Source organism: Canis aureus, chromosome 10 (genome assembly GCF_053574225.1).
Source record: "Canis aureus isolate CA01 chromosome 10, VMU_Caureus_v.1.0, whole genome shotgun sequence".
NCBI lineage: Eukaryota > Metazoa > Chordata > Mammalia > Carnivora > Canidae > Canis > Canis aureus.
In genome coordinates, this window is record NC_135620.1 from 19,657,266 (window position 1) to 19,684,791 (window position 27,526).

The window sequence follows — 27,526 nt, forward strand, 5'->3', positions numbered from 1 at the left end:
TTGAAATCCAAACCTCCAAGGTGATGGTCATAGTCGGTGAGGTCTCAGGGAAGTGATTATATGAGAGTGGAATCTTCATAAATGGGATTAGCGCCTTCATAAAGGAGACCTCACAGAGCTCCCAAGCTCCTTCCATGTGAATATACACTGAGAAGTCTGTAACCAAGGAAAGGGCCCTCACCCAACCATGCTGACACCCAGTCTTGGACTCCCAGCCTCCAGAACTGTGAGACGTAAAATTGTCTCTAAGCCACCCAGTCTATGTGATTTTGTTATAGCAGCCCAAATGGTTTAAGACATGTAAAAACAGACCAGCAAAGTCTCCAAATATCAGAAACAAATTTTGAAATAATTATACTGTGCATAAGGTGATAATAGCCAGAATTAAAATTTTCAGGAGAAAATTGCTAACTATAAAAAATGCACAGACATTCTAGAAGTAAAAAATAAAATAACTGTAATGAGGAACTCAGTGAGTGGTTGAAGAATAAATGAAAAGCAGCTGAATAAGAATTTTAGTGTAAGTGCTAAGGCATCTTGAATGATGCACAGAAACAAAGGAAAGAAAACTGTAGGAGACATGGAGGACAGGGTAAGAATGTTTAACATAATTGTAGTTGGAATCCTAAAGGGCCAAGGAAAAATGGAAGGAACGATTTGAAGAGATGAATATTTTTGTAAAACCGAGGAAAGACAAGAAATCATTTTTTATAAACCATTTTTCAAAAAGACTATGAACAACATGCAAGGTAAATACAGAAGAAAATCCACACCTAATCACATCAGCATCTGATGAAAACTAAAGACAGAGGAAATTGAAAAGCAATCAGAAGGTTAAGGAAACTTGAAGGATTATATTCTAATGTACAACAGTTAAATTAAAACCTAATTTCTTGACAACAATGGAAAATGGGAGATAGCTGAGCCATATTTTGAAAGTGCTGAAAGAAAATAACTGCCCAGCAGGATTCCATATACAGCAAAAGTGCCTTTAGAAAATTAAACTGAAAAAATGATATTTTCAGGCAAAAAAATGCTGAAAGAATTATCACTAGTGGAGCTTACCATTGGAGGGAAAAACACTTCTTTGGAAGGAACATGCAGGACCTCAGAAGGAAGCTTGGAGGTATCAGGTGGTAAAATGACAAACAAAAATGGTAAAAATGAGAGTGATCTAAATAGAGTGAGATGGTGTAAAAATGATAATGGATTAAACAGTCTCTATTTCATATATTTGTTTATATATAATTTAATAATATACAATAAATATATACATATTATAGTGGCTAAGAAAACACATAGTTGGAAGATAGGTATGTTCTAAGGAGTGGTATGTGTGAGAGAGAATACGAATCCACGTATAAAAACTTTAAGCAATTAGTGAATCATTTTCTCCCAACCCCTCCTCATTTTAAACAGTTGAGTCCAAAGCCATTTGATGGAGATAAGCACGTATCTGCCAGGGTTTAGGGCAAGTATCAGAGTTAAAGGAAATGTATTATAAGAAAAAGGATTTATTAAAATATGTACTTTTGCTTGAAATTATCTGGTGAATTATTATAAAAATGTGCAGAGAAGATGATGAACACTTAAAATACTCAATTTTCTCAAACTAAATACCCAATTTCTCCTGGTCACCAAAATCACAATTATAAAGAAAAAAAAAAACTTAAGAGACCATTAAGGCAAAGCCTGTATGGGATTTGGTATAAATATGACACACTGACTAAAATGTACCTACATTTTATTACAAAGATCTATAGATCTTAGGGTCCCTGGGCAGATCAGTCACTTGAGCATATAGCTCTTGATTTTGGCTCAGGTCACAATCTTAGGGTCCTGGGATGGAGCCCCATGTCTGGCTTCCCACTAATTGGGGGGAGTCTGCTTACAGATTCTCTCTCCCTCTACTCTTCCCTTCCCCCACTCTCTCTAAAGTAAATAAATCTTTTTTTTAAAGAAGTCATCTGATGGAGAAATCACTTTAAAAAAAGATCTATAGCTGTTATGGTAACAAGAATCTTGGGGTTAGTGTACTTATGCATAATGAAGAAGACAGCATCCCTCAGGTATGAAATCATGCTGGCCCTCTTGCCCCAGGATATAAATGGGCACAGTAACCAATTTTTTTAAGTGCACACTTAAGAATGCCTCTCTGCCAAGAAGTATCAACTTCAAAAGAACTCTTGTTTTAGAAACACATGCCACAGATTGCTAATAGAAGGACATTTTATGACAGTTCACTCAATGTAAGCCAATTATATGTGGCCCGATGAGGGATGTCTGTCTTTTTTGTGGCATTAACCTGAAAATCCTAAATTCAAAGATCTTCATGACACTGTGAGTCATCTTCATGAATGGCGTGGAAGTGAGAATGAATTCTCAATGTTTTCCTGTTGCGCATGAGTGTATTCAATGAGTATTTAAATAAAGTTATGTTTAGTTATGTTTCTTGTTTTTGGAATATTATCAAAGTTATGGAAAGTGTTCTAGGAGTAAAGTCTGTTACAGTTTTCTCAGTATGTTGATAGGTACTCATTTTAAAGAAAGACATTCAAAACAAAGAAGTCCCAGGTTCACATAATGCTGCTCAGTGGAGGGGACATGTGTGGGATGCAGTGTGACCTGAACTCTGAGCATTCCTTCAGTCCTGCCCACCGCCTTCTGCTGTACATTTTCAGGCAGGGAGACATTATGTAGGCCCACTAGTTTTAACTTTCTGCCTACTTGGGGGACAGAGCAATTTTTACGTGCTTTCAAATTTTTACGTGCTCTCAAATTTCACTTTGGGTGTAGAACTCTTGCCTAGAGGTAACTTGTTTCTCTAAATAGCTCTCTGTCCTAGTTTTAGCTAAAGCCTCAAAAGGTCAGAAACTAAAGTCTTTAGCAACTCTGTGCACACTTGAAAACTAAGTGCCTTACACCTTTTAAAAGAGGCTTGGAGAAGTAAACCCCCACTTTTGTAATGCTATCCCAAATAAACATATGAAAGAACTGAGTTTGAAGAAGCTTCCAGAATGTCTTAGCAGAGGTATGTTGGAATGCTATGGAATTTTTTCTCCCTGGCTCCATCAGCCTAGAAACAGACTTCCTCCTTACTTTAAACCTGGTGATAGAGGCTTCAAGGAGACCATCCAGGGAACACTCCCCTGATACGTGGGGAGTGGGGAAGGGATTGTTTGGACATCTTTCTGGATTCTGATTCAATGCAACTGACTCCCCACTATCATGACATCACCCCATGTATCACTATTGAAATAAAGGTGGCACCAAGGGGTAAAGAAAATAACATGGTATTTGACCTTGCCAATAATAATTAGAGTCAGATATGATAAATGCCCTAATAAAGGTACCAAGCAGTGAGTTAAAGGGAGAGGAATGATTAGTCCTGCTTGTACGGGTCTGTGAAAACCCATGACAAAGTGTGGTAGAATGATGGAAGGTGAAGTGGAATTATCCTGCAAACTGGGGAAGATGTGAGCAGAAAGAATAGGTGTGCTGCTTCTGATGAGAGGGACCAAGCTTACTTCAGTAATGGCAGGAGGCTGGAGATTGCTCAAGTATAGGGAGCATGGGTACCAAAGGGTGTGATGAAAGATGGGTGGGAGGAGGCACCTGGGTGGCTCAGTCAGTTAAACCATCTGACTCTTGGTTTCAGCTCAGGTCATAAGCTCATGGTTGTGATCTCAGGGTCATGGGATGGAGCCCCACCTTGGGCCCCACATTCAGCGGAGAGGCTGTTTGAGATTCTTTCCCTCTGTTCCTCTGGCTAGCTTGCTCACTTGCTCGCTCTCTCTAAAATAAATTAATTAATTAAGTCAGTCAGTCAGTCAGTCAAAAAAAAAAAAAAGACGGGCAGGAGAAGCAGATAGGAAAGAAAGGGGTAGCTTCTTAAGTCATCCTAGAACATTCCAAATGAAGACGGTGTGAGTGGAGATTACTCTATGATTAAAATGTGAAATGATCATTAAATCTGATGCTGAGACTACGTGACAATTAACAGTAAAATGTGGATTGCTAGTTAAACACCATTTGATTCTTACAACAAGCTCTTATTAGGTAAGTAAATGCAAATCACCCTCTGTACCTAAAATGATACCAGAGAGAATCATAAATTCTGTGGTGTAGCTTTTTCTTGATTATCACCTATCTTTACAGAGTGGATTAGTGGGTCTGCTCTAGGTATGGCTTGAGTTAGATCTTCTTTTCGTGTGCTTAAAGATTTATTTATTTGCAAGAGATAGAGGACAGGATGCGTGCACAGACACACACACACACACACACACACACACACGTGTGTAAGGGAAAGAACTCCCAAGCAGACTCCGAAGCTTGGCACCCACCACAGGGCTTGATCTAACAACCCCAAAATCACAAGCTGAAATCAAGAGTCCGATGCTTAGCCAGGCACTCCTTGAGGAATATCTTCTATATTTTTGCTCAAAGGTATTTTCGCCTAATATCGCTGAGAAACTATACTGGAGAAATACAGGAATATTTTGTTTTTTCTTAATCTGATTGTCCTTAGAGTATCAAATTGTCTTAGAATGTAGGGTTTTTTTCCCTTGATAATTTAAGTCACTAGTTGCTAGGTAACAGCTTTCAGCAATGAGATTTTAAAAATTTGTCATCTGCTTAGAGATTTTACTGCTCCACAAAAGAGGAAATTGAGGATGGAATAGGTGATCTTTCCTACCATGTTTCCTTCTAATTATAGAAAAATAATCAAACTTCTTTAAACTTACTGGGAAATGCCTTAAATTCTTTCAAGACATTCAAATCCATGGTCACTTCACTCTGTTTAAATAATCTTTGCCTCTAATTTTAAGTGTTAGAGTTGATTTTGTTGGAATTTGCCCTTGAGGCTACTCTCAAGTAACCACTTCCACAAACATTCTTTTCAAACTGTCACATCTAAAGAAGATCCTTCAGCCCTCTCATTTATAATCAGGTGCCTCCCCTCCCAGTGTGAGCTTAAGCAGGAGCATAGGGCATGCCAGGAAAACGTCAGCTCAACTGAATACTGATGAGGTGATAACTTCAAAGAAGATGTCGCTCAGTTCACGCCAGGTTGGCAGCTGCAAGACAAGGAACTCTAGTGCTTTGTGCCTTGATGATTCACATCCTTTGTGACTGGAGAATAGACTTAACACAGTGATTCCTCAGTTAGGTCCTCTTTCTCTTAATAAGAGATGTCAAAGACACGGTGGCATCTGATCTCAGAACACCACTTGTTCATAGAACTCTGTTGACGTTTTGAAACTTTTTGGGATTTGAAGGCTTGTCACTTTGTCTTTCAGGCATCTTTTCATCAAGCTACATAAAATGTCTTTCACTAATACGTAGGCTGAGTGGTGAATGTATTGTCCCCTGCCTCTGGCAAGACTCTTGAGTCAGAGCAAAGGGGATGGCGGGGAGCTGGTTTCCGAAGATCTTTGTCGTCTCTCTCTCATGCCCCCACTGTTCTTCCTAATGAGTGTAATTTCCCCTATGCGTCCAAGTCAGCAGGTAAACCCTTGGCTCATGATGCATAAACTTTTCTGTCCTTTCTCTAAAAGAGAAAAATACATTGAAACAATTAATTATAGTCACATTTTAGTAATTTAAGACTAAGATAACCCACAGCCAATGACATCATATAAACTCTATTGTAGCAATGAAAGTCCATTGTTTAGAACTAGAATACTCTCTGGCACAAAAGCAATAACTCAAAGCATACAGTCTCCTGCTCGTAAATCAGAAGATAAGCTACAAGCTGAGAAGAGATGTATTTCATTAAAACCCTAAAGTCTTTGAATATTTTCTAGCTGTAATTTTAACTGTCAAAAATACATATTTAATATAAAATATATAGGAGACAGCTTGAGGATGCATGAAAGTCACCCATAAAATTTTAGTGACAGTCAAGGCTTATTAAGGTTATGTTTTCAGATTTATAAGGAAGCCTGCTCATTCACTTTATTAAAGCAAATTTGGTTGAACACTTTTTCAAAGTGATATTGATAGTTAATGGGGATTGGTGCTTTTTTGTTTCCAATAAGCTAAGTTGAAATACATGGACTAAAGTGTTATTCTTAGAAAGGCAAGTCTATAAATTGGGCTCAATGAAATATTATTTACCATTTAGCCTAACCAAGAACACTAGCCCACACCAACTGTGATATGCTCAAAAATTAGTTCAATTCAAATCTCTGAAAAGTCCCATTTTGCTGATTCACTCTCTTCTCCCTGGTATTATGGTTTTATGAAATACTTACTATTTTGTCTCCTTAATAGATAAGTAAAACCAAAAGAAATATTTTTACTAGAGTCCTAACCACAGAAGTTCTCATAAAGACTCAAATGTCATAGGCCCTTATTTCTTTGGCTTACTTCCCTTGGGGTAAAGGTTTGGATTTAATTAGCATATTATTAAATGCCTGCTATGTACCAGGCATTGGTTTACATACTCTCACACATGTAATCTCATTTCATTTTTAAACGGCAAAAAACTCTATGGCATTAATAAGAGGAGGAACTTCTTGAGATTTTGGAAACCGCTGAAGCCCTGGTTTAGGTTATACGAAATGTGAGTAAATATATTTTCATGGATTGTGTTTTCGGGAAGATTTTGGCCTGATTATTTCAGTAGGTATAGTTGCCATGCTTCCTGAAACAAAGTGAATTTGTTTCACATCTGTTCTGTGTCCACAGTACTTTACATGATCTTGATATAATGGACATTTGTTTTGCTTACTCTCCGGCTGTAGCCCTAGAGTCTGCTTAAAATTGCTTCACGTTTATCCTAGTTGCTTCTGCAATTTCTCCAGGAATGGTAAAAAAGGTATACACATTATTAACAGTACTGTTTCAACTTTGATCTTTATCACTGCACTTCTGCTGAGCCTTTCACTATCAGATGCTCACAATGGAATTTGTAGACCTCATTTTGACTATGTGCATTGAGGAAGCTTCGCTTACTCTTACATGGAAGATTTTAGAAGCTAGAAAGAATTAGCACATTTCTGCAGTTGAAAAACTTGTACTAACATTTCCCCACAGCAGTGCTGTTGGAGCATGTCATAACACAACTTCAACTACTCGATCCCTCCTCCTCACTGTCTCTAGGACTTTGCTTATTCTTACCACCCCATCCCTCCTGATTCACTGGTCTCTCCTCTCTGCAAATCATTCTGAAAGGGAAATGAACACACTTCTTAGAAAAACAAAAGTCCCCTTGATCCACTTCTCCTTCCATTTTGTCCTCTCCCTTTTGTAACCAAACTTTATGGGAAATGCATGAATATGTCCTCTTCCTCATTATCTATTCAAGCTTCAATATATTCTAATTTGGCTTCTGCCTCCAATACCTTGTAACTGTTCTTATCAGTTCTTACCACTTTTCCAAATCCTATTTGACTTATTATTTAAACTGAGGTTATTCAGATTCTCTGCAGCATTTGACAGTGCACTGTCAGTTCTTCTCAAAATATTCTCCTCTATTAGGTTTTATGAGCCTTTCTACCTGTTAACTGTTCTTTCTTATGCATTTCTAGCTTCTCCTTATTAATCTGTGCTACAAAATTTGGAAGTTTGTAAGGCCAGATCCCAGACTTCCTTTTCATTCTCTCTATTCTCCCTTTGGTTACTTTATCCATTCTTCTGGAATTAAATATCTTTGGTAGAGTTAAGTCTGCTCTCTTATCCAAAAGAGGCATATCATTTCTTGATTAGCAGAAAGACAGAACTGCAAAGTACCATTTAGAGCCTTTTAACTCTATCTTATTTGCCAAAAACCCACCCAAGTATTATTCTCTTTTTTCATACTGTTAGCTATTGGAAAGTCTTCACTGAAATATTTCCTGTCATCAGTTGGTTCTCCTTCTGAGTTGTCTTCATTTTCTAACTTCTCTTGATATTTATTGAGGTACTGAGCATACTGAGTACATAATACACACTACACAGCACAGCTCTGCATGTGATTGGTGATGCATTTAAGACTTTGTATGATGTTATCTACAATCACATTTTCCCTGTTGTAGACCTAAGAATCACGTGCATGAAATATTTAAATGTCAGGACAGACAATATTCTATATGCCTATAAATATACATGTAGCAATTGGTATGACATTCAGAAAAAGAAAAGTAAATATGAGCTGGAATGATCTAGAAGACCCTTTCCATCCCAAAATTCTTCTAATAATTCAAAGAAACTTCCAAATAGTCTTGTCACAGATTATCAACAGCCTTAAATAGGATCAACACTGTCCCAACAATTCCAGTTAAGAGAATTTTCCTAGAGAAACAAAGTTAGTATATAATTAAATCTATAAGAACGTTTTTCAGAATGTTGTCCATAATGAAATATTAGCCGTATATATCCACCATTAAATTATCAAGCATATTAATTTTGATACATTGTTGTGATAGAATACTGTATTTTATTTTATTATTTTTAAAATATTTGATTGATTTATTCATGGGAGACACAAAGAGAGGCAGAGACGTAGATGGAGAAGCAGGCTCCCTCTGGGGAGCCCAATGTAGGACTCGATCCCAGGACTCTGGGATCACAACCTGAGCTGAAGGCAGATGCTCAACCACTGAGCCACTCAGATGTCCCTAGAATGCAGTACTTTAAAGAACAGTATATATATGCAGTGAAAGACAGTAAAAATAAAAAATGGAAATATAAATAATCTAGAATAAGAGGGGAATAATCTCTGGATAGTTGATTTTTTGGTAACATTTGATTATATGCTTCTCTATATGAAAAAAAATTTTCATAAGAATCGTATATTGCATTAGTGACTAGAGAACTTAAATATGTAATGAGTACTTGTCTAAGCTCTCCAAGAGGATTTTCTTTACTAAAGAAAAAAAGCAGTGGTGATTCCTCCCATTCACTGCTGTTAATAGACACTGCATTCACTAGTATTAAAATCTTTCCTTACTGGTATAGCTTGTGTCACAAATATTTATAATTATTTATCTTATTAATTCCTATCAATTAATAGTTAATTCTTTTTAAAAGGTTTTTATTTATTCATGAGAGATACAGAGAGAGAAGCAGAGACATAGGTAGAGGGAGAAGCAGGCTCCTTGAGGGAAGCCTGATATGGGACTTGATCCTGGGACTCCAGGACCACACCCTGAGTCACCCAGGTGTCTCAGGTAATAGTTAATTCTAATATCTTTGCTCTATTTCACATCCATAGGCAAACACATAGATAGTAATTATTTTTATTTTTAATTTTATTTTTGCTTTGTTTCCTTTTTGAATATTTTTTGTGATATATGGTAGAGATAAAATTGAATAAAATGAGTCACCTCAGTTTAATGGGTAATAAAATTACAATATATGTTTTCCTTATTCATGTTAAGAAATGTTTCCTTTGCATCCCAGTAGGTAGCTTTCCTGTCAACCTCAATGAATAAGTGCCAATGTGCATTTTCATCTTTATTGGAATTGTCACAACAAACTATGTCAATCACAATCCCATTCATCGTAGGACATACATAGTTGATAGGTTTTTGTTTGCTTTCATTTTTTAGACAGAGAATGCATGGGGTGGGGTGTGGCATGGAGAGAAGCAGAATAAGAGGGAGAGAATCACAGGCAGGCTCCATGCACAGCACAGTGTGGGGCTTGATCTTATGCTGTGTGATCATGACCTGAACAAAAATCAAGATTCAAATGCTTACTCAGCTCAGCTACCCAGGCACCCTGCATTGATAGGTTTTATTTTATTTTATTTTATTTTATTTTTTAAAATTTTTATCTATTAGAGAAAGAGAGTACATAAGTGAGGGGGGAGGGGGGGAAGGGAGAGGGAAAAGCAGACTCCCGCAGAGCAGGGAGCCCAATGTGGGGCTCAATCGCAGGACTCCAGGATCGTGACCTGAGCTGAAGGCAGACACTTAACCTACTGAGCCACCCAGGCGCCCACATTGATAGGTTTTAATTTAACTTTCATTGCTATTAAATTGCTGAATATCAACTTGACTTTTATTATAGATTTAAGTTCCTTTCTCTGATAGTTGTAGGGCCGAGCTTCTTTATGTAGGCTTATGATTCATCTGCCTTGATTCGGTGAAATACCTGTTGATGTTTTTCAATCACTTTTCTGTTTGATTATTGTTTTGATTGATACAGATGTTGTTTATATATTCTGAGTCAAAATCCTGGGTTAGTTTAGGCATTATTTTGGCAGTGTGTGGCCTGTAGTTTTACTTCATCATCTGGCAAACACACTTTTGGGTGTTGACCTGCAAGAACTGAAGTCAGCATCTCAAAGAGATATTAGCCCTTTTATGTTTGTTGCAGCATTAGTCACAGTAGCCAAGACGTGGAAACAACCTCAGTTTCCCTGACAGATGGGTAAGAAAATGTGGTCTATACACACAGTGAAATACCACACCTGCCTTTAAAGAGAAGGAAATTTTGCAAAATGCAACAACAGGGTTAAGACTTGAGGGTTTTATGTGAAGTGAAATAAGCCAGTCACCATAAGACAATTACTGCATAATTCTACTTATATGATATATCTAAAATAGTGAAATTTGTTAGGAGAATAGATCTCATGTTAAGTGTTGGTATCACACCAAAATAAAATAATAGAAAATCAAAGTAATGATTTTTATAATGACAATTAGACATATATAAATGTTACATTATTAGCATTCATGATATTTCATTGATATTCTGTTTTTGAAAGTTTTTTTTTATTTATGCATGAGTGACACACAGAAAGAGAGGTAGAGACACAGGCAGAGGCAGAAGCAGGCTCCCTGCAGGGAGCCTGATGCAGGACTTGATCTCAGGACCCCAGGGTCATGACCTGAGCCAAAGGCAGAAGCTCAACCACTGAGCCACCCAGGCGTCTCAATACTTGACTTTTTAATGAAAGGCCGATTGAATCCAGCTTTGATGATGATGATGTTAGTAGTAGGAGTAGTAGTAGGAGTAGTAGTACTTAGAATAAGAATAACAACAACAATAGATATTTGAGCATAAATGTCAAGCTCAGAGCTAGGCCCTCCTTCAATCTATTTTCCCCACTCATAAGAGCCCATAATACTGCTGCTAATATTATTCCAAGAAAAAATAGGTTTAGAGCTACGAAGAAATTCTCCCAAGAACATGAAACTAGTAAGTAGTGTATCTGGGTTTCAAACTCAGCTCTGTGTGACTCCAAAGTCCATAGGTGCTATTCATCTCCACGGCGCCCTAAACAGATGGGTTCAGAGTTGGAGGCTCTCCAACAGAAGGCCTCCTTCTTTCCATAGCCAGTTCTCTGCTTTCTTTTGTTAGTATCCAAACTCTCCTTTTTTGTTCTACACAACTTCATTAAAAAAATTATGTTGGTAGTAGTCAAAAAATGGCAAAAGCCATCAGCATCAATGAAAGTAGAATTAAAGTCTTTGTAACACACGAGAATCCAGCTCAACATAGTGAGCACCTTTGCATGTTTAAAATCTAGAATAGTCTGGCTTTATAAGAGGTGAAGTGTGACTGTGGTGGAAACATTTCCTCTGAAAAGTCATGATTTTTCATCTTCTTCATGTGAAAGGTTGGATAGTGATTTTTGCCTTTTGATATTCCTCTATCAGAAAGTGAGCTGTCTTGGGAAAGATGCATTGGGACTTGGTTGGAAATGAGATTCTAATCTTCTAATGTTGACATTCTGATCCTCTGAGGCCTATAAAATGAATTAGCAATGTATACTGTACAAAGATTAAACTGTTCTTAGGACTTGTATTTTGTTGTTGTTGTTGTTGTTTGGTTACTTCTAACTCATTTTCAGAACCAGGGAATGATAGAATTTTAGAGCTGGAGAAGGACCCCTGGAATAATCTACTTCTATTCGCTTTTTTCTTAGCAATGGAAAAGTGCATTCCAAAGCAGTTAAATTACTAGCTCACAGTTCCACAGCCAGCCCGACTAGATTAGACCAAAGCCAGTAAGGTTCTCTTTTCATCAAATTCAGGGTTATGAATTTACACATGTATATTGACTTGTTTGTATAATGTATAAAAAGTGATTTGTGTGTGTGTGTGTGTGTGTGTGTGTGTGTGTGTAAAAATTTGTTACTCCTAACATAATCTTATTCTGAGTAGTTCAAGATTTCACAGCCACCTAGGCTATATCCAACCATGATAATTAGGGACTTGAATAAATAGACTCTACAATTAAACCACTACAATTATGGATCTGGAATTTTATCATGACTTTAGTCTGTTTGCTTTCATATATCATGCAATACTTACATGTACAAATCATTTGTGTTACAGACCTGTTTTATTGTTACGGAAATTAGTTACTCGTAAGAAATGATTCTAAATAATAAAATCAGCCTGACTGTATACATTTGAAAGCCAAAAATAGAAAACAAAACAGTGATTCCAGTTATCTGTCTAGATTTTCAGAGCTTGTTTTACTTTAGAAATGCATGGAAAAAACCCTCAAAAGTCTAGTCATCTGTGTATGCATGCTCAGCACAAGGACTCATCCACTAGACTATGTGATGTGGCATAGAGATACATAACGAGGCCAACAAATGTCCTGAAAACTTGTCTTGCAAAAGGTTGTCCTGTTTACAGTTTTTCTCTGCATACTAAGGTATTGCTGGGGCACATTCAATGTGGACAAAGAGCCTGTTGTAATACCAAAAGTCCCCACTCCCCTTTGCAGTTATTTGATACCTCGTGGCCACAAGTGATCAAAAGATGTCTGGGTGCCGAAGCAAGAAATAGAATGAGGCTGTTAGGACGTTCGTGCTCAGACTCTTGGGTGGGAAAGTTAGTAAGCTCTGTTTGTGTTTCTGCAGCTTTACATAGATGAGGATCTCTGGCATATTCATTCTTCCTTGGCTATTTGCCCACATCCTAATCCAGATCTTGCCATTAGCCATAGGTATTCATTTCCAAAACCCTTAAGTCCTGCATTAGATAGGAGCTCATTTGTGGGTCTTAGATACACAAACTCACTTTGTTTCTGTTGTATGAAAATGGAGCATCACATTAATCCTGGAGCTGCCTGGACTAAAATAAGGGGAAGGCAAGATTTAGAAATACTTGACACCAAAGAAGAATACATGGAATGTCTACAAAGACAGTTACCAACAAGTTTTCCCATCCCTGTTCATGCTGTCCACTCTTTCCATCAAGCAGTGAGGTGTATGGTCTCAACCACTGAACCTGGGCTAGACTTGTGATTTACTTTGACCAGTAGAATGTGGCAGCAGTAATGTTCTGGGATGTATGAGACAGACCTTAAGAGACCCTGTAGGTTCCCATTTTGCTGTCTTGGAGACTGGCTGCCATTTAAAGAAGTCCGGCTGTTCCTGGAGCATGAGAGACTCCAATGGGAGAGAAGGCCCAGATGACTCCCAGCCATTTCAGCCACCTCATGAGAGTGAGTTCACCTTGGGCTTTTCAGCAGACTCCATGGAGAGCAGAACTGCCCAGTTGAACACAGCCAACCCTCTGTAATGTGAGAACCTATAAAGTGTGGTTGTTTTAAGCTTCTAATTTTGGAGGTAGTTTGTTATGCAGCAATTGATAACCAAAACGGAATCCTACTAGAGCTGGCGCAGCAGATAATCTAACATCAGCCCACTGTCCTCAGTGAAACTGTTTTTTGGTTTTGGGATTCTTTTTTTTTTTTTTTTTTTTTTACTCTCCCCTCCACTTAACACCTGTGGTTACAGCTTTTTTTCAAACTCATTTCTGAGGTACCACTCTCTCCTGATTCTCTTCTAATCTTTATTCTTCATCTCCATTATCAAGCCCCTTCCTTATCTCCCCATTAAATATGGGTGGTTCTAAGGTTTGAATCTTGTCTCCCTTCCCTTTTTGTGGTATATATTCTCTTTCTTTTCTTTTCTTTTCTTTTCTTTTCTTTTCTTTTCTTTTCTTTTCTTTTCTTTTCTTTTCTTTTTTCTTTTCTTTTCTTTTCTTTTCTTTTCTTTTCTTTTCTTTTCTTTTCTTTTCTTTTCTTTTCTTTTCTTCTTTTTTTTCCTGAAAGTAAGCTCTACACCCATTGTGGGGCTTGAACTCAATGACCCCTTGAGTTCATATGCTCTACTGACTGATCCAGCCAGATGCCCTGGTATTTACTCTAATATTCTCTTTCATGGCTTCTTCTATAACTCATGTCTTCTTCCACCATCTATTTACCAAGCCTCCAAAATGTTCTAATCCAAAGCAGATCCCTTTCCTGTGATTTAGACTCTTATCATCACCTATGAGCCAGGGAACTCTGTTTAAATAGCTTAAGTATTTCAAACTTGAAATAAGCTCAAACTTTAAACTAAGCTCATAAATCCTTTCCCCTAAATTTTGAGCATGTGTGTGTGTGTGTGTGTGTGTGTGGTTTTTAGATTATTAATCTCCTCATTTCCTTTCCTGTCTGTTCTTCTAAGCTGCGCGTCTGAGGTGGGATTCCTGTCACCCCTCTTTCACAGTTAATCAGCCTCCATGTTCTTACAACTCTACCTGGAACGTGTCTCTCAGATCCAACTCTTTTTTTCTGATTTAACCTAAGGTCCCCAATATTTATTTACTTGAACTAAATGAGTCGTCTCCTAAATTTCTTTCTTTTCTTTCCTCCTTACTTCAGTTAAATGGAGTTTTCCAACATGTAGCTAGTCATGTAACTTCCTTTCTTAAATTATTAAATGGCTCCCTTAACTTTCACTAAGCTTTTTGCCTGGTAAATGAGGCGCAGTAACACATATGCACTGTAGTACATCTGTAAGTGTTTAACAACCTGCTCACCTGCTCTCCATGAGGGGAAAAAGTATATCTGTATAATATGCACATATACATATATTTGTGCATGTATACCTATAAACATTAAGTTCAGTATATTTCAGTGACATAAAGCATACATCATCTACATGCACAGCATGCAGTTTACAAGTAAAATAAACATGCAATACTTTTATAAATTCAAGATAGCCGATAGATTCTAATAGACAGATTTTGTTGATTTTTGCTAAACTGCTGTTATATTTGGAGCCAAGCTATGATTGCAGTTGATAAACAGCTTTAGTTCTGACATGAATGTTAATGATATTTTTATTTACATTAGTGATTAAGATGAACATGAGCAATGATGGCATATGTCGGAACTTCACTTGCTAGTCGATGACATAAGCAACTTGGCTTAATCAGCAAACAGTTTTGTAATATTGGAAGTCTTCTGACTCAGTTTTTTTTTTCTCTATTTACAATGTAATGGCTATAACTACAACATATTTTAAGTGCAATCTGCATAAACATATTCTCCATCACTTTCTTAAGCCCAGATGATCAACAAAACAATAAATAAAAACTCAAGTTATAGTGTCTGCTGATTTTTCCTGCCATAAATGCTCCTACCACGGCCAAATTCAAGCTACCAACATGATGTCACCGTATGAGGAGTCAGAAAGAGATGGAGAGTAGCACACAATTATTTAGTATCTTTACTATTCATATATAATTGGCATAAATTACCTCAAAAGCATTCTTAAGAGTTGTATTAAAATAACTGGGAAGTTATAAGGTTTGAATATTATCTCTGTATTTAACATAATTTATTTGATTATAACTAAATTTATGTGATATTTAATAATGACCATGTTTAGCAAACAGCTTGCAAAATTCCCCAAATTTGAACAATTGGTGTTCTTTAACTGATTTTTATTAGCAGATTCCAGCACTCAACTTGGCATGCCCGAGTTCTTGATCCATTGGCTCTGCAGGACGCTTGTGGGTTTGGGCAGGAGTGATAGCTGATAGAGAATTCCTGCTAAGTTTTCACTTCCTGAATGAAGCTGAGGTGAAACTGTCCGCTGTCTATGCAAAGAGAAATGATTTCCTTTATGACTTGCTCTTGGAACTTAGGTTTCTCTGCCTCTTGCAACATCCATCACATACACCGTATTTGTTATTCTCCTACTACATGAATTGTCTCCAGAGTCTACAGTAAAGGACTGGGACCCATAGAAGGTGTTTACTTTGTTTTCTAGGATAACTGTGTAAAAAGTGAGTGGGCTGTTAGGGCTGATAGAAAAAAGGACATTGGAAATTATCACTAGAATATAGGACTCTCCGGCATCCTGGGCAAACTAACTCTCGACATTATCTAGCAGGAGAAAATCAAAGTGACTCACTGTGGGGTTAGTGAGATAGCACTGAAGACCAGCAGAGCGGTTGGTCAGCACGAGCCTTAGTAAAGGACCAACAAGTCCTTAGAAGACCAAAAGTACTTCGAAAGATTCTCCTTCAGGGGTGCCTGGGTGGCTCAGTCAGTTAAATGTCCCAGGATCCTGGGATCAAGCCCTGCATTGGGCTTCCTGCTCAGCAGGGGTCTGCTTCTCCCTCTGCCCTGCTACTCCTGCTCTCAACTAAATAGATAAACTCTTTAAAAAAAGATTCTCCTTCAGATAACCTGGAAAGATACTGCATTATAAACTTAGTTGGAAATTTTTAAGTGCCAAGAGAAGTCAGAGATAACAGAATCCTTAGTCTTACAGGAGCCTCTGTGCTTCTGATTAGGATTTCCTGAACACATGTAGCACCTATGGATCAGTTAGCAATCTTATTATGACTTCCAACAAAAAAAGTTAAACACGTATGAGAAACCACTGCAGAGCATTTGTGACACTCTACATGTTACTCTTAGTGTGCTTGGGGTTTAAAAACAAAGCAGCAAAGACCGAACCTTGTCACCATTGTCCTCTTCCAGTTTGCTGTGTAGCTTGTGTTTGGACATGTTCTATGATGGGGAACTCACTACATCTCTCACTTTTTATGCTGTAGCTGGCAAAACATAAACCAGGAAGGCTGATAATAGAATTCTGTAACTAAGCCAGTCGTTTATCATCATGGCTGTATTACTTTGAAACCCACTCTGCTGGACCAAACAAAAGTTGGCAAAAGATGATAACACTCCCAAAGTCCTGTCAATCCACAAGGAGTCTTTGCCCTCAGGGCAGATAAAGACTAATTTAAAAATCTCAGTGCTGCTCACAGTGAAGCCATATGATCACAGTGTGACCAGGTTGGCCTGATTGCTTTTTGTTTATATAGTGTGAATCTTTGAGGTTGCCATGAGTCAATAATAGTAAAAATAAGTACCTCTGTCAGACCCCTACTGTATTCAGTGCTGATTATTACTAATTTTGTAGCATTATTAAAGCTTAATTCTGGAAGTAAATGAAGATATTTGTGACAAGTTGAGTATTTTCATGCTGTATCAGGAACTTGTAGAAAATATTATATATCTGTATTTCTGAAGTCCAGAGACCCAGTGAGATGAATTTACTGACTCAAGATGATGTAGGCTAGAATTGGCATACCTAAATTTGAATGCAGGCCTAATTCTAAAGTTAGATTCTTTGACCTATGTTATTAGATAAGATATGCTTCATCCATTAGACATTGAAGTTGTACTGCCTTACATTATTAATAATGGGTTGTAAGTCAATAACATCATCTTTATGTATAGAAATTACTAATAAGAATGTAACTCATTTGCCCGCAGGCTGACCTAGAAACATCTAAAATACTGGGATGTCAGTCTTCATATCTACACATATCATACATTCATGGAAATGCAGAAAATTATGGAGTGTGCGCTGCTTCCTGTGCATACTCTTTATTGGTGTAAGTATTAATATCTTTCATTCAGCAAACAATATTGACCAAGAACCAGGCATTATGCTAAGCATTGCTGAAATCTCTGAATAAGCAAGCAGAATTCCTGTCACCCAAAGAATGAACATTTTAGTTTAAGAAGGCAGATTGTAAACATATAAATAAAAAGTGAACACATCAGTAACTATGATCATTACAGATTATTGAAGTTGTTATGAATGACAAACACAGTGTGAGCCTGCAGAGAATAATGGGAAGGTGACTACTAAGAGCCAAGTAATTTGTTACTGCTCTTTTCTTCAATAGCAGTAACATCAATAAAGGACACATCTGAAGGTTTCTAAAAAAGGGGGAAAAAATCACTGGTAGATCTTTACATCAACCTCCCTGAGCGATATGAGTGATTTAAAAAAGAATCCATTCTTTCATCCAGAATTGCATTGATTGATGGTGCAGGTGTTTGAAGAAAGGAAGAATTTAGCAAGTGATAACCTTTACTTAAAACCTTAGTGTCTGTCAGCGGCTTATTGTTTTTAATAGGTAGCTAGTAAATGATATTTTGTTTCTATTTAAAAGAAAAAGAAAACCACAACTGTACCTTTCTGTCTGTGGTGGAGACAGAGTTGCAGCTATAGACGTTTGCATCAGGGGGCTCCCAGGAATCATTTGGAAAAGTGTCATGATGGAATTGGAAGAGCCAGGTGTCCTGTCCAGGTTTGAGTCCCCAGTCGCTGGGATATGTCCTTGCACAGATCATAACTGATTTTTACAATCAGTAAAATGAGTCTTGCATCACTTACCCAATGATTACTGAGATTCCAATTTTAACAATTTCTGAATCTGTGTTGAGATTCAAAGGAATCTCATATTTATATAAATATGTAAATGATCTAGCTCTGGAGAAGGAGAGAGAATTTGTGAAGGTCAAGTGGGGAACAGAACTGCCTGTTTAGACTCTCTTAATAGTTTGGATATCGATTGGGATATTGTAAACACTTTGCTCTAAATCATTGAGTGCGGATTCCACCTGACTATTTCATCATTTTCCAGTCCAGTGTTTTCCTTTTGAAAGGAAACTGCAGCTCAGAGACATGAAGAGCTCAGCCGTTGTCTTAGTGGTCTTAGTGGCTGAACTGATACCAGGGTTCCAGAAGTAACTGAGTTCTTTTATTTGTATTGTTTTTTTTTTTTTTTTAAGATTTATTTATTCATTTGAGAGAGAAAGAGAGTTTGAGCAGGGGTAGGAGCAAAGGAAAGAAATCCAAGCAGATTCTCCATTGAGCAGGGAGCCAGACACGGGGCTTGATCTCAGGACCCTGAGATCGTGACCTGAGCCAAAATTAAGTCAGATGCTCAAGCGACTGAACCACCCAGGTGCCCCTAGTTGTAACTGAGTTTTTGAGCTGTGACCACAGTTGTCTGTTAGGTTAACTCTGGATCATGTCCCTTCACATGTTAATTTTTAAATTGGAATCAGCCCTGTTCTGCTTCTGATTTTCTTTCTTTCTTTTTCCTTTATTGTTCATTATAAATTAATTAATATTGTGGAGATACAATTCAACCAACATCATGAAAACTTTGTTGTTCTAGACCATCTGGCTATGACTCCAAGTCTGTGCCCATGACAAAAGGGCAGGGAAATAGGTTGTAATTTAATTTGCCTGCTTTGTTTTTTCTCACTACTTTTGAACTTTACTCTTGTTAGCAATAAAACCAATAATGGCACTATCACTGCTCTGTCTACACAGAATGTCAAATTTTATATAGGATATCTACATCGAGCTGTGTAAAAAAAAAAGGAGTCAAGTTTCATAGTATTTCTTTGTGAACATGTTCTTTATAGTTTCATACTATTTCTTTGTGAATACGTTCTTTATACCATTTCCAATAAACTAGAGTTATAAACATGAACTCTCTTGTAAAATCCTCTGAATAATCTGGCTATCCCAAAGGAATAAAACATATGTCCAAACAAAAACTCATACACTAATGATTATTCATAATCATCCAAGGATGGACACAATTCATATCAAAGGATGACCATATAAACAAATGTGGTATATCCAGACAGTAAATGATACTTGGCCATAAACAGAAACAAACTACAAATTTATGCTACAATATGGATGAATCTTGTCAATATCATGGAAAGTGAAAAAACAGTCATAAGACACTGCATATTGTATAATTATAGGAGATGTCCAAAGCATGTAAATACATAGAGACAAAAGGTAGGTTAGTAGTTACTGGGGCCTGGAAGGGAGAACGGAAAAGACAGCTATTTGGGTATAGGGTCGCATTTAGGGGTGATGAAAATGGTCTAAAATTAGATCGTGATAGTTGTATATTTCTGTGAATAAACTGAAAATACTAAATCTTATACTTTAGATGAGTGAATTTTATGGTATATGAATTATATTTCATTAAATCTGTTTAAACAATTATCTATCTACATTGGCCTCTCTCTATTATCAAGCACTTGTAACACAGTTGAAATGGTAGATTTTTCAAATATAATTTAGAGATATAATACACAGAAATATAAAATGATTCGATAGTGAAGTGAAATACTTCTTGCAGTGTTTTCTGTTTCATGCTTTTGATTCCCAGGAAAGGTTGAAATTGATTCAGGAAGGTAGTCACAAAATTGTGTTTATTTTATGTTCTGACCTGGGAGACAGAGAGCAAGAAAGTGAAAAAACAAAGAGGCAGGATAGAGAAAGAAAATGACAGAATAGTAATTACCCTCTTGTTAGCAGTTTTGAAAAGGGTAACGTAATTTGATCCTGATATAACTCTGTCCTTTTATCAGAAAGCAGATGTACCACAATGGTTTCTGGTCTGGAATGCAAAGTTTTATAGTTTAAAAGCAATTTATCTAACAAGTCTTTAAAATTCTGAAGTCATTTAAAAATGTAAACTGAAAGGCTTTTTAAACAGCATTTTTTCTATATGGAAATAAAAGAGATGAGAACAAAATACAAACTTTGACATTTGACTGCATTTATAACCCTGGCACATTTGGTAAACATTTTGATAATGTTGAGTTAGAGTTTAAACAAATGACAAAGATATGTTCAAAACTTGGGTTTCTTAACTTAAACTTTACATCTGATTAGTTACTTCCCTAACTTTTATATCATGTTCCAAAAAGAAAATATTTAACCCAAGAATCAGTAATTTTAATTAGCTGAGTTCTAAAATTTGTAGCTTAAAAATAAAAGGTAAGTAAACTAAATCAACAGCTCAAGTACGCATTTTATTTGCTCATTTTCCTTGTGTGTGTGCTCTACAAAGTTTGAAGAATAGTCTACTAGCTTTTTTTTTCTAATGAACCTTACCTAAAGCAAACAATTCCCATCTATTACTTCAGCTCTGCCAGAATTATTATTCAAATGTATTCTGTCATATTAGAACTGTTGTAAATATTAGAATTAAATTTTAAAATGGTTGCTTCCACTTCGGTGGAAGATACACACATATAAGAAATAATGGATTTAAGCTATCTATAATACATGCCATAACAAAGGTATCTGGAGAGCCCCAGGAAAATATCTGGGAAGGAGAAGTAATTACTACTTTAGGGAATCTTGTCAGACTCTTCAGGAGAAGCACTTAGGCTGGCTTTTGACAGAAGAGTAGGTCAGGTTAGATAAGTAACTATAGGGGATTAAGAAAGAATGCAGAAGAAAGTCACCATAAGAAGCAATAACTTAAGGCAGGGCATATTCTGAAAACAAGTAAATTGGTAGGGACTCTTTAGCTTTCTGTAGTTCAGCTTTCCTTTCTTTTTGGATATCCTAATTAAGCAAACTGTGAAGGAGCCGTATACTACTATTGTGCCCATGTTTCACAGAAAGAGATCGTCTAGGGGTTGTGTGTGTGTATAAATCTGAAGCTTGTGGCACTTGGCCCATTTTTCAGAATGACTCTAAGGACCTGTCCTTTTATGCTCCATCATGCTGTCACTCCTTGATATTTTCAAACCTTTCTGGTGCCAGTTCGGGCATTGGATGGTTTGCCTCTAAAGATCACCTTGTAGACATGGCTCATACAGTGTCTGATACGGCAAATGTTCTTACAGCTCATGTGATCTTATAAAACCTGTTCTGCAAGCTTCTGCATCTCAGTTTTATGAATAAATGCATTTGAAAAACATAATTCTATGATACTATTTTTTAATCTGCCAAGAATAATGGAATCTTTCTCTGTTCTAGGGGACAAACAGAGCAAAGAGGATATTCATCACACAATTTGAATGAAGGATGACTGGTAGGCTAATTAATTTTCCTCTGCTAAGAAATTTAGACTCTGTTGCTAGAATATTCTTTTTGGAACATGACCCACACAAATCACTATGCCACTGATTTGATTATAAAAGTTATTTTAAAATAACTTGACTTTCTACCTTGTTGATTCAATATTGTTAGGAAAAGAAGTAAACTGCACAATTCATCATTTGTCCTTTGAGGCCTGTAAAAAAAAGAAAGAAGTGCACACCAAAGGTATACATGCAGTGTTTAAAAATAGGCTCCCACAAATTCTCCTATTCTGTGAAAATTTTCACATGTTTAAAAATAGACTCTCACAAATTTTCCTATTCTGTGAAAATTTTCATGCTATCCTGTTCAAATTTACCTACAAGCATCAATTGTCAGTATTACTGGAAATATAGATCTTGTTAAATTTTGGATAAATACCAACACTTGTCATGTGTTTGCATATACATGTGGATCAGTGAGTGCTTCCTCCTGTGAGCTGTATGAAAACACAGAATCTCTTGCTTCCTTCGTCATGGTTAATTTGCATGCTTGGGCTACATCAGGAGATCTCACAGGGCCTTGGCACCCAGTAAATATTGACTGTCTGTTAGCAATACTATAAAACAAGAAACTTTACAATGGTAGATGAACTTTCCAGAAGTCACCACCAGCCTATTTCATTGTATTACATACAAGAATCAAATTTACTGACAAAATTAGCATTGCATTATCTTGGATGATAGTATGTTTCATACTCACTTTCTTTCTGTTTTGAAAAAAATCCAGGGATGTCTGGGTGGCTCAGTTAGTTAAGGGTTGGACTCTTCATCTCAGCTCAGGTCTTGATCTCAGGGTTATGAGTTCAAGCCCCATGCTGGGCTAAACGGTGGGTATGGAATCTACTTTAAAAAACAAACAGGGATCCCTGGGTGGCGCAGCGGTTTAGCGCCTGCCTTTGGCCCCGGGGCGCGATCCTGGAGACCCGGGATCGAATCCCACGTCGGGCTCCCGGTGCATGGAGACTGCTTCTCCCTCTGCCTATGTCTCTGCCTCTCTCTCTCTCTCTCATTCTCTCTCTCTCTCTCTGTGTGACTATCATAAATAAATAATAATAATAATAATAAAAAACATTTAAAAAAAACTGGCCAGAAAGAGAAAGAAAGAAAGAAAGAAAGAAAGAAAGAAAGAAAGAAAGAAAGAAAGAAAAAATCTCTAGCCCCACCAAGGTCACAACTCCTATCCCAAATAGTTAGATTTGAACTGAAATCACTGTTTGTGCAGGACCTTCTTGGTTTTAGCCCTGGAGGTTCCACATCTCAAAAAACCTTTCAATCCTAAGAAAACCAGTACAGTTGGTCACCACAGATATCATTAATGTACCTAAAAACTCTCATTCTTATTAAAGAATGCATCGGTGTTCACTTTCTTGAGTTGTCATAATTTTTAAAAATAATTTGTTTTCAGATAAGGATTAGAATCCAATTAAGGTGCATAAATTGTGATTGGTTGATATGCCTCTTACATTTTTTAAAAATATGATTATTTTGTCCTATTTTTAATCTATAGTCTCTCTCTCTCTCATTCTCTATCACTTCACTTTTTCTCACTGAAGATAAAGGTTGCTAATTGTGTATTTTCCCACAGTGTTTATTTTGCAGATTGCATTCTCATGGTGTAGTTTACTATGTTCCCCTGACTCTTATTTGTCCTGTAAATTTCTAATTACATGCAGAGTCTTGGCTATATTTATGTTAACATTTGCCTGGGGGGAGGACAGGACTACATGGTGTTGTGTACTTCTGTGATCCATGTCTGCCTGATGATATAAGCCATTGGTTGATATTGCCTAGACTCATGTGATCTTATGATATTTGGAATAAACAAATCAGTATATATTTGAAGAATCCTTAAGAATTACATAGGTTCTGCATAATTACTATATTTTGCACTTCTACCTGGCACTGAAGATGGAAACTGTCACATTTTTGTTTCCATCCAATTCCAACTCATGTGTATTAACATCATCCTTTTTCTTAAGTGTGCTATCACTTTAAAAGGGAATTCCTGAGACTAAAAAAACAAAACAAAACCAAACCCTGCACATATCTGGACTTATTATTCTAGTATACAAGTGAGGGGGAAGTATTTCAGACTGTGGCCTTGCTTTTGTGCCCCTTCTAGTAACACCTCATAAACAGTCATTCAGGGCACTTCCTTATTTATAGGAATTTACAAATATTCTCCCAGTCTCTATTTTTTTTTTATTTCTTTGAGATGAGTTTGGTCTTTAAAAGTTTTTAATTTTAACACTGCTCTCTGTAATATTCTTTTAAATTTTCTTGGTTCCCTTTCTTCTCTAGTAATGCCTAGGGGTTGCTACCTGTTTAGAGATTGAGATTTTCCAAATCATGCTTAAGTTTCAACAAACAACTTTAATAAATTAAAAAAAATGTACTAGTATACAGAGTAGTACATAGCCAATAATTTTACTTCTTTGATCTCTGAAGAAATGCTAAAGTACCAGACTCATTAACCTAATGAGGTTACATTAATCACTTGGAGAAAACGGCCAACACTAAAGGCAAAAGTCCAAAGGAGGAAATAACACGCTGATGGCAAAGAGCTTTAATTGTGAGTGCTGGCTTAGATCTGTTGGTAATGAGACCTGAAGTACAATGCTGCGAATATGTCTGACTATGAACTTATCTGGATTTGGAGGGAAACAAAACCCAGATTAATTAATAATGTCAACAATAGAATGGGAAGAGGGAATGATGGTACACTTGCCATTTATTTTCCCAATGGCAGATATCCTTTCCAAAATCAATTCCTTACCATGCTCTACCATCATCTTTTATGTCAGCTTAATAGTATTACCACCATATGCTGGATGTACTGAAGAATGCAAAGGAAGGATGATATTAGCTTTATTTATGTTGATGTTTACATTAGCCTTGAAGGAAAAAATAAGTCTATTGCTTGATGCCTTTTAAACATTTATGTGGCAATCATTTGATATATTGTGGTAAAATCCATGGGCAATAAAGTTGAGACATAAATGTTCATTTAGGGATACTTATTGAAAAAATTAAGTCCATTTCATTATAGTGAATGTACAAACTAGCCAATAGGAATCTTAATCACTGGGCTTGTATCTCACGTGAATGCATAAAAAGTTCCCAAATTAGGTATCATGGAAATTACCACTGTCAGGATCATCAGACCTCAGAAGATTTGGAACCAGCCATTTTTAAAAAATCTATAGTGACCCTACTAACTATTCCCTCAGAATAAGCAGCTTACTGATATCCATCTTGTTAATATTTATCCACTACATTTCTGTCTTTTTACCATGTGTATCTTCACCATCAGTTCAATTCCGTCTGCTGGACCCATCACTCGCTCTTTCCCGTGAATGTGTCCTTGGCTCGTGTTTCCTCCTGTGCACCACCATGTATGGTCTCTTTTCCTCCCTTTATGTTTCTGTTCCCACTACCAGGAAAATGCCTCTGACTCTCTACAGTTTAGCTTACCAAGAGAGAGGAGGGCTCTCATTCTTGTACAGCTTTTTCCAGACTTTGATCAAGCACTCCTGTGTTACAGACCAATTATAATATATTCATATTTAACCAGAGGGATGGCAGCCTTACAATACTGTCATGTCACCTTACAGGAATGGAAATTCTGGGGCTTGGTGTAATGTACATTTACTTACCAGAATATTGAATTTTATTATGAAATGTGAATAGGTCTGCAGTTGGTAAAACACAAAAAATTTCAAGTATAGGTAAGTAGCTAGTAAGCAAAGGTTTTGTTAGACGTAGGCAGAATCCACAGGATGTGTTCAATAATGGTGAGTGCTTAGTAGCATATCAATTTTAAACATAGAAAGGAGTGGGCAACATTCTAATGTATGAATATATCAGATTTTCTTTATCCATTCATCTGTCAGTGGACATTGATTTGTTTCTGTATTTTGGCTATTGTAAATAGTGCTGTAGTGAATATGGCGTCTCTTTGGGTTTGTGTTTTTGTTTCCCTCAGTTAAACACTCAGCAGTAGAATTGCTGGATCATATGGTAGTTCTGTCTTTAATTTTTGAGGAACCTCCATGCTGTATTTCATAGTGGCTATACCATTTCAAATTCCCATCAACAGTGCATAAGGGCTCCAATTTCTCCATATCCTTGCCAACTCTTGTAATCCATTTGCAACAACATGGATGAGCCTGAAGGACATTGTCCTAAATGAAATGAATTGGTCACAAATGACAAATACTACATGATTCCCCCTATATGAGGTATCCAAAATAGTCAAAATCATAGAAGCAGAGAATAGAAGGGTGGCTGCCATGATCTGAGGGGAGGAGGGAATGGGAGGTGTCGTTCACTGAGCATCAAATTTCATTTATATCGGATGAATAAGTTCTGGAGATCTGCTGTACCATATAGTGCCTATAGTTACAGTACTACATTGTATACTTTAAATTTGTTAAGAGGGTAGATCTCATGTTAAAAGTTCTGATAATAACAGCAATGAAAAAAGTACAAGAGAACTTGTAGAGATGATGGCTATGTCTCTTACCTGGATTGTGGTGATGGCTTAAGGGTATATGTACGTGTCCAAACTCATTAACTTATACACATTAAATATATGCAATTTTGCATATCATTTATATTTCAATAAAGAAGAACGAGCAAATGAAAGTATCTAATATTCACGAGGCCCCAGATACAAAATATTTGTGATACACTAAATATTGAGAATGGTATAAATATACATGAAACATATGAAGCACTCAATATTCATGCATGCTTAATTTGGTCATCCATTGGTGACAGTCATTCTGGCCCATATCTCCTCTGCCTGAGAAATACAGATAAAAATCCAAGTCATTTGGAAGGCTAATTGACAGTTCCAGCTCAGACCAAGCACACTTATTCCTGTGAGTCTCTGATAAAGAAAGTCTGTGTCATTGGTTCAGAATACCTTCTACCCATGGGCCCTCTTGCTAAATTCTGATGCCAGTAATCACATCATCAACAGGGAAAGCAGAAGTAGGAGAGAGAAAGGCAGGACATATGAACATGGCACACCCCAGGATTCAGGTAGTAGGGTCCCTGCATCCCACTTGTGCACTGTCCAGTGTGCATTAGTTTGCTCTGTTTCCCCTTGCTTCTGATTGGGCCTTGTAGCTATGATATCAACATTTGTATTTAGTCTGTAAGCCCTTCTGTCCTCTGGGGTGACTCTCTTGGTGCTGTATTTGGAGGCTGTCATTACATCCAGGTAACTTGCCACATGACATTTGGCGTGCCCAGTATTCATAAATAAAACATCTTTGCTTTAGGTTTGTTATTTAATATTAACAAAATAGAGTTATTTATTCTATTATTAGTCAGAAGAAATAAAATAATATTTTTCTTGAAAGCAGCCTTGGAAAGATAGGAATTTAATGCTTACTTTTTAAATTTTTTTTTCACTATGAACTAGGAAAAAACCGTATACAGCTGGTTGTATTTAAGTTGTCTGTTCCATTACTAAGAATGATACTGCTTCTGATCAGAATCTAGTCCTATTATGTATTTAATATAAATCCATCAATATTTACATTCTCCAAAATATTATACCTCA

At 36.8% G+C, this 27,526-nt stretch overlaps 1 long non-coding RNA gene across 2 annotated transcripts in view; it reads left to right on the plus strand.

Annotated features, from left to right (window-relative positions):
* LOC144321604 (uncharacterized) overlaps positions 1-22,327 on the plus strand; it is a 193,306-nt gene extending 170,979 nt beyond the window's left edge. Inside the window, exons 7-8 of one of the 2 annotated variants that reach the window (XR_013387204.1) lie at positions 17,518-17,639; positions 21,848-22,327. This is a non-coding gene — a long non-coding RNA (uncharacterized LOC144321604). The remainder of the gene's footprint in view (positions 1-17,517; positions 17,640-21,847) is intronic. The other variant, XR_013387209.1, reaches the window with a different exon arrangement.
* The last annotated feature ends 5,199 nt before the right edge of the window (positions 22,328-27,526 follow it).